This window comes from Myotis nattereri (assembly GCF_964212035.1).
Source record: "Myotis nattereri genome assembly, chromosome: 3".
NCBI lineage: Eukaryota > Metazoa > Chordata > Mammalia > Chiroptera > Vespertilionidae > Myotis > Myotis nattereri.
Window position 1 is genome coordinate 12,700,018 of NC_138077.1, and position 17,455 is coordinate 12,717,472.

A 17,455-nucleotide genomic window follows, 5' to 3' on the forward strand; every position below is an offset into this window, starting at 1 on the left:
ACTTGTATATGAATGTTCACAACAGCATTATTCACAGTAGCCCCAAAGCGGAAAGAACCCAAATGTCTGTGATGAAGACATTAAGAAAATGTGGTATGTTCATATGGAGGATTGTTTGATAATGAAAAGAAAGGAAATACAGGTACCGGAGACAACATGGATGCACCTTGAACACATTTTGCCAATGGAAAGAAACTCACAAAAGACCACCTATTGTGTGATTTTATTTATAGGAAAACGTTCAGATGAGGCAAATGTATAGGGACTGAAAATACATTGCCTAGGACTAAGGGGTGGGGTGGGGACAATGGGAAGTAACTGGATTGTGATTGTGGTGATAGTTGTACAACTATGTTAATATGCTAAATAACATAGAAATATACACTTTACATGGGTGAATTTATGGAATGTGAAATATATCTCAATAAAGCTGTTAAATTAGAATAGCTTGTGTGGCAGGAAAACATTTTTAATCCAAACATACTGCCTATAAGAAGCAAGCATATTTAGATATGACACATCTTGTTGGAGTAAATGGCGAGACACTTGTGGGCACCAAGAGTAGTTTAGTTTGGAGAATTTTCTGTTTGGCTAGAAATAGCCATTTGATCTAAAACAAATAAAAGTGAAGCAGAAGTCAAGCTAACCCATAATTGACTCAGTAGAAACCTTATCTATTGCCACACACATAACAGAACATAAATTTATCTATAATAATAAAAGCCTAAGCAACCATCACAACCAAACAGATGACCGAACAGGCTCCATGGGGCAATTAGGCCAGCAGGGGGGTTAGTGAGGGGCAACCAAATGACTTAGAAGCAGGGTGCATGGGGTGACCAGGCCCACAGGGGGGGCAGTTAGGGGTGACCAGGCTGGCAGGGGGGGTTAGTGAGGGGCAACCAAACGACTGAGCAGCAGGCCATGTGGGGTGACCAGGCCTGCAGGGGAGTTAGTGAGGGGTGACCAAATGACTGAGCAGCAGGCTGTGTGGGGTGACCAGGCCAGCGGGCGGGGAGGTCAGTTGGGGGTGACCAGGCTGGCAGAGGGTTAGTGAGGGACGACCAAACGACCAAACAGCAGGCTGTGTGGGGCGACCAGGCCAGCAAGGGGGGGGGCAGTTGGGGGTGAGTAGGCTGGTAGAGGGGCAGTTGGGTTGACCAGGCCAGTGGGGGTCAGGGGGCAGTTAGGGATGATCAGGCAGGCAGGCAGGTGAGCAGTTAGGAGCCAGCAGTCCTGGATTGTGAGAGGATCAGGCCCAAACTGGCAGTCGAACATCCCCCGAGGGGGCCCAGATTGGAGAGGGTGCAGGCTGGGATGAAGGGACCCCCCCCCCCCCTCAGGCGTGAATTTTGTGCACTAGGCCTCTAGTATGTATATAAAGTATAGAGTTATTTATATATGTTTACATTATTTTTAATCTGAAGAATATTAATATTTTGGGGTTGGATATTTTCAGTTGCTTTAAAAATATTTTTAGCTGTTTCTATATACTGTAGTGATCATGGAGAAAAAGTGAAATTCAATGAGTGTATTGTGTGTGCCTGTACACATCTATACATCTCTATCTATCTGAATAAAGTTTATTTCACATAGTAAATGAGTTAATGATGTTCAATTTCTTGTCTTTTTCAACTTTGTCATTTCCTTTTATATTTTAAAGCTCTGAACAGAGCATCTGAATAAAGCAGCCAAGTGAACGCAGGGACTTCTGGGCATATCCAGTAATGAATGCTCCTAAAATGATCCAATTTCATCTTATCCTTCAATATTTCTTCTCCTCAGGGTAAGTTAGGCTTGTGCTATTGGAAAAATGTTAAATTATTGTTTGCATCCTCTGAGGAATATAACATCTGAGAGGAGACAAGGCCATTTGTATTCAGAGGCATGTGCAAGTCAGAATTTCCTTTCTGGTTTTATAGTCCAGGAATATAACCCAAGAACAAAATAGGTTAATAAACAGAGAAAGAGTATAGGACTTATTGATTGGTGATATAAAAATTAGCAAGTGTCCAAGGTAAATAGCCGGCTTGAACATTACCCTAAACTCGAGTCATTGGGGCTTAATTGCAGACGTGCTGAAGCATCTAACTCAGTCCTAATGACACGGGCGCTGTGATGGCAATGCAGGCGAGAGTTTTTATATACCTGCACTCCCAACCTAGGTTCAGTTTCAGATGCTCAGATATGCCATTCTGGCTTATTTCTTCCTGATTTTCTTCACCGTGTCTAAATACAAAATATGGGCGTGAAAGTACATTAGCGTGTAGCTGATAAAAAAGATGGAAGTGCCAGCATTAACCGCATTCCCCATTGATCCCTGCGTTAAATGTACAATGCAAAAATAGCAAGAAGTAGGTAAATCTTGGTGTATCTTTTTTTTAAAGTCACAATATGATACTTCAAGTATTTTGAAAACCATTTTGAAGCAAAATAAAAATATTTGTTTTAGTTGATAGTGGGGTTATCTTTGATTCATTAACATAAAGGGGTAAGATAAGATTATTTAAAATGTTGGTATAGTGGGGCCTTGACTTACGAGTGTCCCGACTAACGAGTTTTTCGAGATACGAGCCGTCTCTCGGCCGATTTTTTGCTTTGAGTTGCGAGCTAAAATTCGGGTTATGAGGCAGCTTCAGATACCCCACCGCTAGTTGGCTCAGCGAACGTCACAGTGAACGCCACAACATCAGCCCAGCATCACGTGTCTCACTCGTTCACTTTTTGATTTGACATACGAGTAATTTGAGTTACGAGCTCTGTCACAGAACGAATTAAACTTGTAATTCAAGGCCCCACTGTATTTTTACGTGATTAGAACGAAATGTTTTTTACTAAATTAAGTGGGGTGACATTGGTAAACAACATTACATAGGTCTCAAGTGTACAACTCTATGATACATCATCTGTATATTGTGTTGAGTGTTTGCCACCTAAAGTCAAATCTCCTTCTGTCATGATGTATTTGACTCCCTTTATCCGGTTCTCCTATTGACTTTCCCGAACTTACAAATAGTTGTTGCTGTTTCCTACCTCCTCCCTTTCTCTAATTAAGTGGTGATATCGTTTGGTAAGAGAGCCAGCAATTTAAAGTGGTAGATGATGCATTTGCACACTATTTCTCTTCTGGAAGAGCTATAACACAAACATGGGAAGACAAGTTGATAAAGGGCAGAAACGGTGATAAGTAGGGTCATTTGGGTCCTAAAGAAGTGATGAAGGGCAGAAAGATATGTGATATGAGTCAGAAATGAAACCAAACAGATAAAAAATCGGGGATGTGCATTAGGGCGTTCGACAGGCTTAGGGACACTGAGCCCCTGAGTGGAAAAACATTGCTAAGAAAGGCATTGGAAGAGTCCGATGCCTGCCTCCCTCTCCTTCCCTCTGTCTTTATTTTTCTTTTAGCCTATTGCTTAAAAGAGAAATGCTTTTATTGCTCTTACCTCTGCATATACTATTCTATTATACTCTTAAGATGTTTGAATCAACTTACAAGAAGATCAACTTTAAAGTCTCTAAGTAACTAAGCACAAACGTGTAGGAAATGTTCAAGTTATGGCAACCTAGAAATATATTTTTCAAATTTATCCCCAGATATAATCAGGTTGTGCATTAAGCTCTCCAAACAAGAAGGACAATAGATTTAGGTAAAAATGAATTATTTTGCAATAACTTTTGTTGGGCTGACTTCAAGTTTTTAAAAAATGGAAAATGATTTTTATCTTTTGACTGGGACAGAATGAATGCAAATGAATGGACACGATCACAAGATAAGAAAGTGTTATTCATTAATTGTGACAGGAAAGCTATACTCATTTGTTTGCTTGGGATTTTACAGTCACTTTTCATATGAAGAATTAGTTGAATGCATTAAACATTTTAATTTGAAACCAAAATGAGCACTTCTTTGCTCACTTTGAATAGGAACACCCTCAATGACATGACTAGAAATTGTGTTTCATATGAAGGAGTGAATTGGCTTATTTCCCTACAAATCGGTTAAGCAATTGAAAAAAAAATTCACTGCTTATTTTGTGCATTAAGGCATAGGTGAGGCAAAAGTTCACTAAAGCCCATGATTCATCTGCATATAAAACGCTGTGCGCTATCCAGGAGAGAGTGCTAAATGTTCCATAGCATTGCAAATTTGCCTAATAGAGGAGAGCGTGCATTAATTTACCCTTAACTTGTTAAGCGCCATCACAATATTTTTACTTTTTATAACTTTACAAGCCAATTGAAATAAAAACTGCAAGAACTTTGTGTAGTCAGAGGAAACATAAAACTAGATTTTGCCTTCTGAATATTATCATAGAATGCCAGGAGGTGATAGTCTGCAAGCAGTAGAGGTCATTCGTTGAAGACAGATATGAAGTTCCAGGTGGCAAGTAAAACACTTTCTAAGCAGTTTTTATTTCTTCCTACTGTAAATATGGTACCTTAGTAAGCAAAGAACATAATGCAATGTTGGGTGACATCTAACATTTTGTGTGGTACCTATAATAGTGAAAAGTTCAGAAAAGAAACTGGGTAAAGTCAGCAAACTGGAAATGAGCATGTTGCTACCTGCTTGCCCTCCTGAGAAGTTTAGTCAGGCTGTGGTTGAAAATATTAAGAAAGGATTCTTGTGATGAGTATAAAAATGGCTTAAAAATATTAGAATGGTAAGAATATACCTAAGGGAAACATTTTCCCATATTTCTTATAAGCATAATTTTTATCAAATCCATGATCATGCATGGGCATAGATTTGTAGTTTCTTTACATTCTGTACATGATGTTAACTATTTTCTTTAAAACAACAGCAACAACAACAACAACAAAAACCCTGTTCCTTCCAGAAAATATGTTAAAACAAATAACTAACCATTGAAAATACCTTTATTCTTTGTATTGGAGAATGAATGGCAGGGGCACGTAGGGACTTTTGGGTGGGATGAAAATGTCCTGTATCTTGACAATGGTGGTTAGTTACATGGATGTATTCATTTTTCAAAATTCATCAAGCTGTACCACTGTAAGAATAGGTGCTGTTTAGAGTAGCTAAATTATCTATATATATAAAAGCCTAAGTGACCTAATGACTGGTCAACTGGTCGACTGGTCACTGTGACATGCACCGACCACCAGGGGGCAGACACTCAATGCAGGAGCTGCCCCCTGGTGGTCAGTGCACTTCCACAGCCAACCTCCTGCGGCCCCAATTGCCGGCCACCCCACTCATGCACATATTCGTGCACTGGGCCTCTAGTATCTCAAAGGTGATTTTAAAAAAGGATTGTACAGAATAAATATTCATATATTGACTGCAGCTCATGGTACGCTAACATATCAATACCATACACAAAAGAAACATATTATTTCAAATGATAACAAAAGCATCCTTAATAAACCTTACAACATTTATTGTGTTTAATAGTGAAAACAAGAAACTGAATCATATGAAATGGGTAAGTTTCAGAAAATTAAGAATAGGACCTTGGGAAATGTCTCCTTTCTCATTATAACTGTAAAATAATTGTATGTGTCTGCAAGAATCCTACAGTCAATGCAGAGTACATATACACTTATATATGCATTTTTCTACTGAATTAGCAAAAGGTTAAATAAACAGCTTACATAATCTCACAATACTTTTACAAGTCCACACACATTAAAATGCAATGTCAGTAATTCTGTGAGATATAGAATATTCTAGCAGACATACCAGGCATGCTGGTTCTCCAGGTGTGTTACCAAAACCTGTAAGATGCATTCTTTGGGGTTTAGGATTAGGGCCCAGAGTCTGGGGTTCTGAATGTGAGGTGTCAGAATTTGGTATTGTTTTTGCAATGCATACATACGTTAAATCATTACGTTGTACACTTTAGATATATACAATTTTAGTTTTCCATTTTACCTCAATAAAGTTGGGAAAGAAAGACTTCAGAATGGCAGCTGTAACGGTTCTGGGTCCTGTCTCCCACAGGACCCTTAGACCAAGTCAAGAACAAGGTGATTCATTAACCACATGTGGGTCATCCATCATCAGGAGCAGGCTGAAGAGAGTGATAAATGTGGTGAACAAAATGTATCTCACAATCAAATTAAACACTTTAAAAAATGATTAGGCACAAAGGCTATAAATAAATCAGCCAGTTACAAATGATAACCTAAAATGATAATGGAGATAGCAACAAAACAATAAATAATTTAAGTAAGAAATGAGCCAACAGAGGCAATTCACTTTGAGCAGCAGTTCTCAACCTGTGGGTCGCGACCCCTTTGGCGGTCGAACAACCCTATCACAGGGGTCGCCTAAGACCATCCTGCATATCAGATATTTACATTACAATTCATAACAGTAGCAACATTACAGTTATGAAGTAGCAACGAAAATAATTTTATGGTTGGGTCACAACATGAGGAACTGTATTGAAAGGGCCAGAAGGTTGAGAACCACTGACTTTGAGTAAGAGAGGCAGAGAAGGTACAGTATCACAGAACACAATGAGTGTCTCAACACCAAAGCTGCAGCCACATCAAATGTTACAGAGACCTAGGAGAAGGAGACATACGAGAACATACACATAGGTTGAACACACACACACACAGACACACACACACACACACACACACACACACACCGCCCCCAACACCAAGAGTCTTATACTTTGTCTGTTGAAAGAGAGCATCCAAAATGTTATTGAAACAGAAGTCATATGTCAGGGTATTTGTAGATGAAGAGGTGGAGCCATTTGAGAAATGTCTAATATTAACTAGGGAGAGTAACAGACTTAAGAGGATATTTTTAGGGTGTGCAGACTTGAGCATTTTTGTAATCTATTGAAGAAAACAGCAGATGAGAAAATTAAGAATAAGGAAGGTATGAAGGTATTATTTGGAGAAGTAAGAACATAAATGAACATTTAAAAAATGGAGGATAAAGGTTGATGTATTCATTGCTATGTGGCAGTCTGGAGGACATTGTCAACAGAGCACTTACTGGGATTGGACATTGGCTCAGGAAAGTGTGGAACATGTTTGTAACGAGTAGAAAGGAGACATACAGAGATTAGAATTTGGAAGGAAAGAATGGAGGGAGGGATATGTGTTTGTATATACATATTTGTTTAGTATGTTTGGAAGCCAGGAATAAAGGGGGCATGCGGACGGGAGATAAATGAGGATGTGCTAAATGTGAGGCACTGGTGAGGGGACTGAGTTAGGTAGCTAAAGGATTGCCAGTCTTTAACACGGCCTGAGTTCTAGTGGGACTATTGGTGTGATGCTGTCAGGGTTGAGCCAAGTTGCAAAATGGTAAAGCAGGCGGAGCAATGGAATGGTTGCTGGAAAACCACATTAATATTCACAGCCAACACTTCCTGAGCATCACTAACTGGCAGGATCTCTTCTACGTGAATTGCATGGTTTAACTTATTTATTATGCCTATGAGACAGGAGCTATTAATACCCCCCTTTGTTTCAGATGCACAGAGCATTGAAGTCACTTGGCCAAGACTTCACAGCTTGTAAATGGGGAGGCCAGGCAGAGAACCCCGGCTTTGACTCTAGAGATCATGTTGTCAACTGTATCATTTCACTGCTTCCCATTTTAATGAAGTCAATGAATGATTAAGGGGCAGAGACTTTTACTTCTCCTCAGGCAGCTCTTCAAGGACACCTTCAGATGCCTCTCAGGGGTCTGGAAAAAGTCGGCCATTCCCTTTTGATCGTCCAGGCAGCCCCTATGTTTACTGGTCCTGTCCAGAAGACACTCCCAGTCCTGTCCGCCTCTAGGTACCCATTTTCACATTTCCTTCCTCCTGTTAGCCTGGGCTGGGGTCAGGCCCATTCATTTCTTATAAACATCTGATTACTCCCCATAATGTTTTAAGAGTAGACAGTTCATTGAAGATAATGGGGGTGTTTCTGTTATCTATTGCTGTGTGGAAGACCACTTCAAAACTTAGTGTCATGAAAGGACAACCATTTATTATTTTTTGTGTTTCTGCAATCTTGGAAATAATTGGCTTTTCTTTAATGATAAATAATAATAGTTAGTGATATTCACCACCACCATCATAATCAACACCATAATATAATTACCCAACCAGGTTTTAAAGAACCCATATCCCTTCTCTTACTGGTACCCCAACACTCTAGAGCAGTGGTCGGCAAACTGCGGCTGATGAGCCACATGTGGCTCTTTGGCCCCTTGAGTGTGGCCACGAAGTTTCAATCGCACTGTACGTGTGCGCCCACATGTGGTATTTTGTGGAAGAGCCACACTCAAGGGGCTGCAGTTTGCCTACCACTGCTCTAGAGTCAGGAATATGAAATGTGGGGGATCTCACAGACTGATCTTACTAAGTAACTCCAGGAGTGTTTCCGTGAACTCAGCGCTGCATTGTAGAAAGAGCTTCGGATCACATATAAAAAGACTTGGGACCTAGTTTTGGTTTACTATTTGGTAGCTATGCCAACCTGGGCAAATCATTGAGCATTAAATTCTCTGAGTCAATTTTTAAAATATGACCAGTGGAGTGGATACTCACCTAACTAGCTTGTTACAATGTGGCTGTGATAATCAGAATATATATATATATATATATATATATATATATATATATATATGAAAAGAGTAAAGCACTAAGCCAACAATACCTAATACATGTTGGAATTTTTCATACTATGGCCCTGTTTGCAGTGCTTTGCATACATTATTTCATCTATGTGTTTGGGGGCATTATTATTTTGCAGTTGGGGACCCTGAGGATAGAGAGAGGGTCATAACTTGCCCAAAGCCAGGCAGCTCATAAGTGGCAGAATGAGGAACCAATAAGAGAAGTGCTCACTCCTGATAGGGCAGGTCCTGGGAAATTCTGTGCAACTCCGCTAAGAGCACAGAATGCCTAAGTGGAGTTGAGGGAGGTTGCTGGGAGTGTGAGGGTTCTGTGCTTGTATTTAGTCTCTTCTTCCCTCTGAAACATTGGATATGGCAATAAAGCTATAAGAATTGTTATTCAAACAGTTTTGAAAAAGTAGAATTGAACTGTTTAGTGATGAATACATTTTGTTTTCCAAATTAATTACCTTAAAACTTTTATATGATCTCTACCTCTAATTTCTAAATATACACTAGCTTTGGAACACTTACTCAGTTGATGTTAGTAATGTAAATTGTCCCTAATGGAAGTGATGTGCAATGGAAGTTAGAGCTTACTTACATAGGTATTTATAAATGTCTACGGTCTTATTGACTAATTGAAAACAAAGAGTTTATTATCCCAAAATAAGATTTGTAATGTGATGTGAGCCTATAGAGGTGATGAGGTTGAAGATGGGTTTTCTTCCCCATGCTGTAGAGGTTGTTAGTTAGGCTTGAGTAATTACTTCAAGAAAGAGACACATGAAAGTTTGAGACTTCATATAAAAGTGCACATTTTCCTGCCTGAATATGTAATTATGCCAAGATGAAAAGTCATGTTGGTTGGTACAATTTTAGCTCATCTTATTTCTTCCTCGATGTATAATTGCTTTGTAGTAATTTAGAGTCATTTAAAATTCTCATCTTTCTGAATGTAACACATTTCTGTAGAAATTTTAAAAGAACAAAATAAACATTGTTATTACATTGTTACCTCTCTTTTAAGCTTGTTTTTTTTGTAAACATTTAGAATGACTTGCTTTTCAAAAAGTTGATTGATTGGCTGACCCCACTTTGAATAACACAGGGCAATGTATTTCATATAAAAGATAGTTCCATCTTCTATTTAGAAGCAACTCTACTCTTAGAACCCAGGCATCTTTAATGTTTAAATAATTGAAGTTAAAATCCTTTCAGAACCCTGCCTTGATAGAACTTTCAGTGTGTGTTTTGATTAACTGTCTGATTGATTGATTGATGGGCCTCTCCTCAGAGGCCTGAAGTGATTGTGAAGGTGTCTGCAATAAAAGGACCATGCTGTTTATTTTGTGAGTAAATTCAGTTGTTAGTCTTTATATGGAGTTTATAACACACTATAGAACAGTAGGCATTGAGACTTCAAGGGTGTGCTTCAGCCTCTTCAATTCTTGTAAGGATATATATTTTTTATATATTTAATTATAATATAAGGTTAAAGTTTATTAACAGCATTAATATTTTAAAAAACATGACATTATTTAGTGACATCATCAATATTTTATTAATGAAGAGTTAATATTCAATGGCTTAACTATTTATTCAACTATATTATAACAACAGTTCTCCTGTTCTGACTTACCCAAAAACACTTCGGGAGGAATAGAGGGAGAAACTCTCTATTGATGACCCCTATTTGTTTGGGAAAGTTATTCTCAATTTCCCAACTAAACTTTCCTTGGATTCTTAAACTAGACTGCTTAGTTCAAATTTTGATTTCACACTTTTCTTCTTCTCTATAACCTCCTATACCATTTTGAAGATTACAGGAGCTAGCACATGATAAGTTATTATTAAGACTTTTTAAAAATTTCAGATAACCCCTAGCTGAGAGAATTGTGATTCACATCCATATATTTGTAGTTGAGAAGGGTTGTTGGCAATGTATTAAAATTCCAGAAGGCCTGATTTTCATTCTGAATTTCTATAAGGGCAACTATGATTAAATCACAAAATTTGAGATATTTCATGAATTTCTCCTAAACAGAAAGCACTTGAGTATCTACCAAGTGTCATACTTTGAATTACCTTTAGGGATACAAAGAAAAATAATATGAAATATCTCTTTAAATCCCAGTCAGATAGGAAGGTTCCCAAGCATTTGAGTATCTGTGATTTGCTTGCACTTAGAAGTATATAATCAGGTAACTGTCAGTGTAGGACACAGTCAGGATAATCGATGTGAAAGGAAGCTGCATAATCTCATCTTTCAAAGGCGCCATTGGGCATCATTAAAGACAGAAATTTCATAATTGAAATTTAGTGATATTGAAGGTGGAGGTAAAAGTTACAGTGCCCTCTGGCCCAACATTCTTCAAGCTGGGGGCTCAGGATGATCTACTGGAGGGTCGTGGGTTGCCCCAGATCTACACAGGCCTGTTCGTGAATGACATGAATTCACCGATTGACTTAAAGATGAAAGTACTTAACTCCACCAGGGAATGAGAAGTTGTGGAATAAGTTGTCTTGATAGAATTATAGAGAATTAAAGTCAGAGGAAGATATTTCTAATCTAGAAATTAATTATAATACACCTCATTTGAAATGAATGCTCTTTGTTTTACAGATTTTACCTGCATTGAGTGTTTGAGTATCCGTGATGACCAGAAGATAACTAGAGAAGGGCATTAATAACAGAATAGCAGTTGTCCTAAAAAAGACAGAGTTAACCTAAACACTTAGGAAGGTAGTTAAACAAATATTTAATCTAAGTTAGATATTTTCCCATTGCTTTTGTTGGTTGAAAAAAATTGAATCAGCAATGAAGGATTCTGTGCTTTGGGGGCGAGAGGGTGACTTTTAAGCTAGGCAGACAGTGATGGGGAAGTGGGGTGCTATTGTGATGGATTTGAATCCTAACCTTGTAATTCTATATGTGTAACTTTCGGCAAGATATTAGATTTTTTATTCCTCTAGAATCTCATATGCATAAGCCAACAGCTGGCTTGAGGATTAGTACTAATGTGTGCAGAGCACTTGGCAAGGTGTTTTATGTGCCTGGCATTTTAATAGCCTCAATAAAGAACTGTTATTTCTGTTTACTTGAGACATAGGGATGCATGTATCTAATACTGAACTGGGGAGATTCTGCTCCAAATCTTCCTTACTTGGGAAGTATTGTGTGACCTTCCATTTTGAGTGAGGTGGTCCAGATTGCTTGCATGTTTTCCCAATTAGAATGTAAGTTCTTTCAGTGAAGAACAGAGCCTTTGTCTCTTATTACTCAACTAGAGGCCTGGTGCATGAATTTGTGCACTAGTGGGATCCCTCAACCTGGCCTGCGGGATCGGGCCGAAACTGGCTCTCTGACATCCCCCAAGGGGTCCTGGATTGCTAGAGGGTCCAAGCCAGGCCGAGGGAACCCACTGGTGCATGATTGAGGCTGTGGATAGACATTGGAGGTTGGCCAGCTGGGGAGGGAGTGTGGGAGGGCTCCAGGGCATGTCTATCCCATCTTGCTCAGTCCCAATCAGCCGAACCCCAGCAGCAAGTTAACCTACTGGTCAGAGTATCTGCCTCTGGTGGTCAGTGCATGTCATAGTGAGTGGTTGAGCAGCCTTAGCATATCATTAGCATATTATGCTTTGATTGGTTGAACAGCCAAGCAGTTGACCAGACACTTATCATATTAGGCTTTTATTATATAGGACACCTAGTATGGAATCCACCTCATAGAAATAATTCAATCAATTTTAAATCTGAGTTCCACTCTATTTACCAATTTTGGTGATCGCAGAAGGTTCTAGATAATATCAAAGGCAGTTCTATAGAAAACAGAAATCTCCAACCAATATAATTTCTATTCTGTAACGGACAGAAACAATAGATGGAATTAATTTTGACTTAAGCAATGCTTTTATATTTTACTTAATAACCGTATACCTTTATCTTTTCTGGAAAGTCACTTATTTAATGGCTATTTTGCAAAAGATTGTTTTTAACTAATTTAATATTTACCTGGTAAAATTTTGTGATTGATAGGTAGTGAGTGAAACACTTTGAGAGATGTTTTATTCAGGCATTATTTTTAGCACAGTGTACCATTAAAAATTACATAGTCCATTCTCTCCGCTGTAGTAAAACAACCATGAAAGCAGCTGTCTTTCCTCTTTTAAATATTTATAAATGATAAAGACTATTTAATGCAGTTAAAATGCCAATTGACATGGAAAGTCTCACAAAAGTTATGATTAGTAATTTAAATAATCTTGAAAATTGAATACATTTTCAGAGGTAAATGGGAAAAAGCCCCACAAATCAATGTGGTTTTCCCCCATAAAAATCCATCAAAATTACAATTTAAAAAATTTCATTTTTTTAACTCAGCTACACAACTTTCATAAGATCAAGGATCATTTATTTTACTGTCCTTTTGTTCCTCTGTGATAGCAGAACATTTCCCAGGACCCGTTAGGAGAGATAGTGACCCACACTGAGGATTTTTACTACTGGAGGCTGGAAGTAGCAGAGGGGCCATTGTACAGGAGCTTACACATTTCACATCTTTCTTTGGTTAATTATTTATTTTTCACACTCTTGCCAAAGTACTAGCAAAAGTGTGCTGGACATGTAATGGGCATGTGTGTTGGATACCACACTTACATGGCAAATTGAGTCTTTTTTTTTTTTTTTTTTTTTACTATATTTTCTAAATAATGGCATTTAATCAAGAGGACTTGATTATTGAGTGGAACATAGACATTCTTTAATTTTTTGTGTCTATGTGAAAGCAGTTAAAAATCAAATTTCTGAATCTCCTGCACTAATAGAATGATATTTTTATGCCTAGTAAAATGTAATAATTTTAAAAAGTTGTTTTAGGGTCTTTCTTGTTAGAAAGAAGAAAAATACTAATTAACAAGAAGACTCTTAAAATTTAAGAGCTATCATATTCCCTATTTTTCAAGAAGTATTTAACACTTTTCCCCAAATAGATGATTATGTACTCAGAGCTACTGCTTTTGCCTAAAAGCATGAAATTTATGGTAAAATGGACTAGGGTTAAAGTTTTAATGCAAGTGATTTGTTAACCAGATGAATCTGTCTGGGTTATCTAAGCATTGCAAGCATCGTCCCCCTACCCTTCATTTATAACATATGGTTAATAATAGCATGAATGCCCTAATTTGGCTCAGTGGATAGAGCATCAGCCTGCATACCTAAGGGTCCCAGGTTGGATTCTGGTCAAGGGCACATACCTCGGTTGCAGGCTCCTCCCCAGCCCGGGCCCTGGTCGGGGTATGTGCAGGAGGCATCCAATCAATGTTTTTCTCTCACATCAATCTCTCTCTCTCTTTCTCTCTCTCTTCCACTCTCTCTAAAATCAATAGAAAAATTTTCTCAGGTGAGGATTAAAAAAAATAACATGAAGTTTGGTTGAAAAGATAAAGCAGGAAAATACGCGTAAAGAGCCGAGACCAGTGAATCTTATAAACAGTAATAGACTTTATATGAATGTGAATTCTTTTAACTTTTGCTGGACTCTCACTTTGAGGGCAGAGATTATATATATATATATATATATATATATTTAGTTAGTTAGTTATCTACTGGTGTATTCTTGCTTCTGGCACAGGAAAAGGTCAAGAAATATTATTGATTTAATGAGTAAGTGAATGAGTGAATGATACAGAAAGTCAAACAATGCGAGTGTGGTAGGCCTTTAGATATGCAGTGGTAGTATCGATCAAAGCAAATATGTCATATTTAGTCAGACAATCATAGGACTTCCATTGATTGCCTAACACGATTGTATTCTAGTCATTGGGCTCTTGATGGCCAACATTTAGTTGACCCTTAAACACTATGTGAAACCTGATGTCTGGGAACTTCAGTAGCAAAAATATTTGGTTCCACGGGAAATGAGTAGACAAATAAGACATTTATTAATCTACAAAAGTGGGACAGTCTGGCATACATGATGCATCTGATCTTCTCAGGTTCTTGGAGGAGACTTGATTTAGTCTCTTCACCAAAAGCAAGGATTGGCAGAGCTGCAGTTTATGGAAGTGATCTTCCAAAGAGTGTTCATTTGGGTCAGGCCCCATCTATAAGTGCAATGGCTCCTCCATTGCATGCCAAGCATGCTACATCTAAGAGTTCTCCCTGGGAATTCTGTATTTCTAGACGTAGACAAACTTTTATTGTTTTTAGATCATTCTGAACTTGTCTTTTATTGCCAGTGGCTTTTCTGGTCTGCAACTCATCTGATTTTCATTTTAGTCTAAAAGCACCTCATTTTCTGTCTCCTATAATTTTCCCAGGAAAAAATTAAAAAGATGATGATAAGCTATTAGAGGTACTTGAGTCATTAAAGGTATAGCTTTAGGAAACTTTTGAATTAGGTGAGTTTTTATTTCCTACGCTTAATTTTCAGCAGATATATGAAACTGCACTAGATATACTCCAGAAGTAAGATAATTTAGAAATATGTTGTTCTTAAGAAAAATAACTACTACAGTAAGTACAGAAACAAAAGAACATTTATTTTGAGCTCTCCAACCTGAAGTTCAATGTGGTCTGAAGAATATCCCAGTTCACTAAAAGGGATTTTTGTCTACAAAATCATATATTTTTTAGTAAACTTTAATTTAGAAACTACATTTATCTATACTTTGGAGTCTGATACCTTTCCTTCAAATATTGCTAAATTGCTCTAATCACAGTTTTAAAGTGGGGCGATACAATTCATAATCAGATATGTTTTCTTTGAAATCATGGGAAATATACATAACATATATGCCAATTTTGCGTGTGCATAAGTAAATACTATGTATTTTTTATTTATTTACATTTATATGTGCCTGTGCATATACACATGCATATGCATATGTTTCCATAGGTATGTGTTCATTTCAAATAACCCTGAAGTAGGATAACTGGAATTTTTATCTTATAGAATATGAAGTCTGGAAGAGAAAAATTTCATGGCTGGTTAGTTCAACCGCTTAGCAATATTGTCAGAGGGTCAGCTGTTCTCAGAACTTTGGCTTTAACCTCAAGCTTGTTTCCACATGGTTGTATTTTGCCTTCCACAGCTCCAGCCATTACTGCTCCTCAGACCCTTATTCAGGGGCAGGAAAAAGGTTTTTTTTGTTGTTGTTGTTTTTTCCAAACATCTTTTAAAAAAACCAATAGGCTTCCCAGAATGACTCCTTTCAATAGGAAAAATAAAACATGTCAGTTTTTAGATAAATGATTATCAAGGGCAATGGTATGATTAGGCTGAGGATGAATAACCTCTTCTGGGGTGGCCAAGTAGCGGGTAGGCGTGGTCATTGGCTCTACACTGCAGCCCCACCAGCCAGGAAGTTATAGGGAGAAAGATTTACAGAGCTAGCAAATGACACTGGGCACAAATACTAACTTTGTGCTATTCACATGTACTCACATCTTTAGTTCTTTCATATTTGCTGTGAATTTTTAAATCAATGTTAAGCAAACAAGGTATAGAGTCTCTGATGTAAAATTATATCTTTTCTGATCCTGAAAGAACTAAAATGTAAGCATTTTGAAGCAAAAGGAAACCAAAGCAAATTCCAAATTCTTAAAGATATAGATATTTTAAATGGATTTATTCAGGTTATGTACTTGCAGTGTAAGAACAGGTGTTATTTCCTTACTACATGAAGAAGATAAGAAGGAATGGAAGAGTGGTACGAAATAATTTCCAAATTTCACCTTGGTCAGGCTATAAGCATTACATATTCCAAAATATTCAATGAAACCGTATTAAAATGCACTGTTGTATGATACTAGGGGCCCGGTGCACGAAATTCGTGCACTGGGTTTGGGGGTGGGGTGAGGAGAGTGTCCCTCAGCCCAGCCTGCCCCCTCTCACATACTGGGAGCCCTCAGGCATTGACCCCCATCACCCTCCGATCGCCTGATCGGCCCCTTGCCCAGGCCTGATGCCTCTGCCAGAGGTGTCAGGCTTGGACAGGGGGCCCCCATCTCCCCCCGATCACTGGCTCTGGCCCCCACCCAGGCCTGAGGCCTCTGGCCCAGGAATCATGCCTGGGCAGGGGACCCCCATCTCCCTCTGATCGCTTGCTCCACCCCCCGCCCAAGCCTGACGCCTCTGACCCAGGCTTCAGGCCTGGGCAAGGGGACCATCATATCCCCCCAATCCCCGGCTCTGCCCCCCACCCAGGCCTGATGCCTCAGCCAGAGGAGTTGACCCTCATCACCCTCCGATCACCAATCACCGGATCGGCCCCTTGACCAGGCCTGAGGCCTCTGGCAGAGGTGTCAGGCCTGGGCAGGGGACCCCCAGCTCCCCGCGGTTGCAGGCTCCGCCCCTGCCCAGGCCTAACGCCTCTGGCCTAGGCGTCCGGCCCAGGCAGCGGGGACCTGCAGTGGCAGCGGGGGGCACCACGATCGTGGGCTTCGCTTTAGGCCCAGGCAAGGGACCCCTAGCTCCTGGGACTGCCAGCTTCGACCATGCCCAGCTCCCATCGCTGGCTCCACCCCTACTTCCTGCTATCACTGGCCAGGGTGGAAAAGGCGCCTGATTCTCCAATCACAGCTGGGGGGCAGGGCAAAGGCGGCCCAGGGCCGCCTTTGCCCTGCCCCCCAGCTCTTACCTCCCCTCTGGGTTTCAGATCACTGTCAGTGGCAGGGGGCTTCTTCCTGCTTTCCCTTTCGCCTCCCTGCATTGTGCCTACAAATGCAAATTAGCCGCCATCTTGTTGGCAGTTAACTGCCAATCTTAGTTGACAGTTAACTGCCAATCTTAGTTGGCAGTTAATTTGCATATAGCTCTGATTAGCCAATGAAAACAGTATC